At 39.6% G+C, this 3,774-nt stretch overlaps 1 pseudogene; it reads right to left on the bottom strand.

The window, feature by feature from the left end:
* Positions 1-822: 822 nt before the first annotated feature.
* On the bottom strand, positions 823-3,450 carry LOC107544350 (uncharacterized; annotated as a pseudogene).
* Between the last annotated feature and the right edge of the window lie 324 nt (positions 3,451-3,774).

The raw sequence follows: 3,774 nt of genomic DNA, 5'->3' as shown, positions 1-3,774 counted from the left end.
TTGAGAAATCTGCTGTCAGCTTATTGGGTTTCCCTTGAAGGTCACTGCTTGTCTCTCTCTTGCAGCCATTAATATTCTCTCTTTGTCCTCAAATTTTCCATTTTAATTATGATGTTTCTTGGAGTGTGTCTCTTTGGGTTCCTCTTGTTTGGAACTCTCTGTGTTTCTTGGACTTTTGTGACTTTTTTCTTCACTAGCCTAGGGAAGTTTTCTGTTGTTCTTTCTTCCATGAGGATCTCTATACTTTGCTCACTTTCCTCCCCTTGCAGCACTCCTATGATGCGAATGTTGTTTTGCTTCATGTTGTCCCAAAGTTCCTTAAACTGTCTTCATTCTTTTTTTATTATTAAAATACATTTTAATAAGTCATTTTATTGTAATATAAATTTGAATTTTTTAAGAATATTGCTATGCAGAGCAGAACTTTTCTGTCAATAAAATCTTAGTGTTTAATAAACTATGAATTTCAAAGGAGTGTATTCTATATTAATTTGATTTATCTAATTTCCTCTGAAAACTTTATCATATTTAAACACTGGCTTTTCAATATTCATTTCATTCACATGGTTCTTCACCTGTATAAACTTACAAAAAGGTATGACTTACAGCTGAAAAATTTCATAGTGTTCATCAAGTTCATGGAGTTCCTGTGTGCTTATACTGATGTTTTTTACTTGTAAAAACAGCTTTCTGTGGATGCAGTTTCACATGCTGTACCTTCATACGGTTCCATTCAGTATAAGTTTTCTGGTACATGGGATGGCTTCATTTACTGAGTTTCTCTTCTGTATGAATTTGCTTGTATTTCCTGTGAATTGACTTTTAAGAAAGTTTTACTTTTAATTCATCAATATGTTTCTCATTTGCATAAGTTCTCTGATGCATAATGAGCTGTGACTTCCAACAAAAGACTTTCCCACATTCAGTGCACTTAGTGGGTTTCTCCCCTGTATAAACCTCTGATGTGCACTGAGAATTAATTTCTGAGTTTTTCCACATTCATCATATCCATAGGGTTTCTCCCCTGAATGAGTTCTGTGATGTACAATGAGCTGAGATTTCCTAACGAAAGCTTTTTCACATTCACTGCATTCATATGGTTTCTCTTTTGCATGCTTTCTCTGGTGTACAATGAGCCATCATTTTCCACTGAAAGATTTCTCACACTGACTGCATTTATAAGAGTTTTCCCTTGCATGACTTCGTTCGTGTACAGTGAATAAAGACTTCCAAATGAAGGCTTTCCCACATTCATTACATGCACATGGTTTTTCTCCTGAATGTGTTCTGATGTGTATAATGAGGTATTACTTGCTACTAAAAGCTTTGCCACATTCGCCGCACCCATAAGGTTTTTCCCCTGCATGAGTTCTCTGATGTGAAATGAGCGATCTTTCCTATTAAAAGCTTTCCTACATTCACTGCATTCATAGGGACTTTCTCCTGTGTGAGTTCTCCGGTGTACAATGAGTTGTGAATTGAAACTGAAGGATTTTCCACATTCATTGCATTCATGTGATTTCTCTCCTGTATGAGTCCTCATGTGTATAATGAGGTATGACTTGCTCCTGAGAGTTTTCCCACATTCACTGCATCCATAGGGTTTCAAACCCGTGTGACTTCTCTAGTGTACAATGAGCTGTGACTTCAAACTAAAGGCTTTTCCACACTGGTTACATCCACGGGGTTTTACCCCAGTGTGTGTTCCCTGATGTATAATGAGCTGTGACTTGAAAGTAAAGACTTTCCCACATTCACTACAACCATAGAGTTTCTCCCCTGTATGGATTCCCTGATGTATGATAAGGTTTGACTTTGTAGTAAAGGCTTTCTGACATTCACTGATTCAAAGGATTTCTCTCTTGTATGAATTCTTTGATGTATAACGAGCTGTGACTTCAAACCAAAAGTTTTTCCACAGTCACTGCATTCATAAGTCTTCTTCCCTGCATGAGTTCTCTGGTGTGAAATGAGCTGATACCCACGATTGAAAGATTTCCCACATTCATGGCTTTCATATGGGCTCTCTCCTGTGTGAATCCTCTGATATATAATGAATTGTGAATTAAAACTGAAAGATTTCCCACATTCACTGCATTCATGAAGCTTCTCTCCTGTATGAGTCCTCATGTGTATAATGAGGTATGACTTGCTCATAAAGGCTTTGTCACATTCATTGCATACATAAGGTTTCATTCCTGTGTGACTTCTCTAATGTACAATAAGCTGTGACTTCAAACTGAAAGCTTTCCCACACTGAACGCACCCAAAATGCTTTATTCCTCTGTGAAGCCCCTGATGGACAATGAGCTGTAACTTGAAAGTAAAAGCTTTCCCACACTCACTACAACCATATGGTTTCTCCCCTATATGGGTTCTCTGATGTACCAGAGGTTTGACTTTGTATTAAAGGCTTTCCGACATTCACTGCATTCACAGGGTTTCTCACCTGTATGAAATCTTTGATGTATAATGAGCTGTGAGTTCAACCTAAAAGCTTTCCTACATTCATTACAACAATAAGGTTTTTGTCCTGAATGAGTTCTCTGGTGAGAAACAAGCTGGTCTTTCCTAATGAAAACCTTTCCATATTCACAGCACTGATAAGGATTCTCACCTGTGTGAATTCTCTGATGTATAAGGATTTGTGAATTAAAACAGAAAGTTTTCCCACATTCACTTCATTCATACAATTTCTCTCCCGTATGACTTCTCTGATGTTCAATGAGGTGGGACCTGCTGAGGAAGTCTTTCTCACATCCATCACATTTGTAGGGCTTCTCCTCTGCATGAGTTCACTGATGCACTACAAGATATGACTTACTGTTGAAGACCTGCCTACAGTAAGTGCATTCAAAGGGCTTTCCTCCCATATAGATTTGTTGGCACATGAGTTGTGATTTCTTGTTTATAATTTTTCCAGATTTATTACTTTCATAGTATTTTATTCCAGAAAGAGTTTGTTCATGGTTAGAATGGAGGAATGATTCCTTTTGTGCATAAAACCCATTGGCATTCTTTCCAGCATAATTACTATTGAAGTTTATATTATATTTCAAACTCTTCCCATGTGTACCAAATTTATAAAGATTTTGTCTCGAAAAAACAGAATTTGTAGTAAGAAGACAGTTTTCCAAAGGCAGTACACTCACAGTATTTTACCATACTTCCCGGCTTGCCTTGATTTTCCTGATACCATTGCTTGTGATTATCAATTTCCCAGACTCTGTCTGGATGGCCTTGGCTTGGAAGTTGGCCCTGCATCATCCACAGCTCTTCTCGTTCCAACTAGAAGATGACATCAGGCTTGGTGTGTTGATACGCCAGGGACACCAGGTTGCTATAGTTCTCCAGCATCACAGTCCTGTACAGGTGCTTCTGAGCTGGGTCCAGCAGTTGCCACTCTTCCCAGGTAAAGTGCACAAACTCATCCATGAATGACAGCAGTCCCTGGGACTCGGTGGTTTTCAGCTGCTCCTTGGACATAAACAGTCACTCGAGGACCTGCTCTCTCCTGTGGCTCTTGTGCCTCTGCTGGGATCCTCCAGGGAGAGAGGCCTCTGGTCAGTGGTTCCTTCACACACAGTGGGTTCTTGACCTTGAAGTTTTCTGATCCTATTGCCTGAGCTGCCTCATTCCTGGAGGGGTGAGACATGTAGCCTCAAGAGCAAGCCACAACATTGGCTCCAGTAAGGGAAATGTGTATGGGGAATCATTGCAAGTGGTACAGGCCAAGTGAGTGCCCCATGCACCCCCAGGCAATAGCACCATGAC

The sequence above is a fragment of the Miniopterus natalensis genome, chromosome X, assembly GCF_054644295.1.
Source record: "Miniopterus natalensis isolate mMinNat1 chromosome X, mMinNat1.hap1, whole genome shotgun sequence".
Classification (NCBI taxonomy): Eukaryota; Metazoa; Chordata; class Mammalia; order Chiroptera; family Miniopteridae; genus Miniopterus; species Miniopterus natalensis.
The sequence above is the reverse complement of the archived record's forward strand: the minus strand, read 5'-3'. Positions and strand labels throughout refer to the sequence as shown.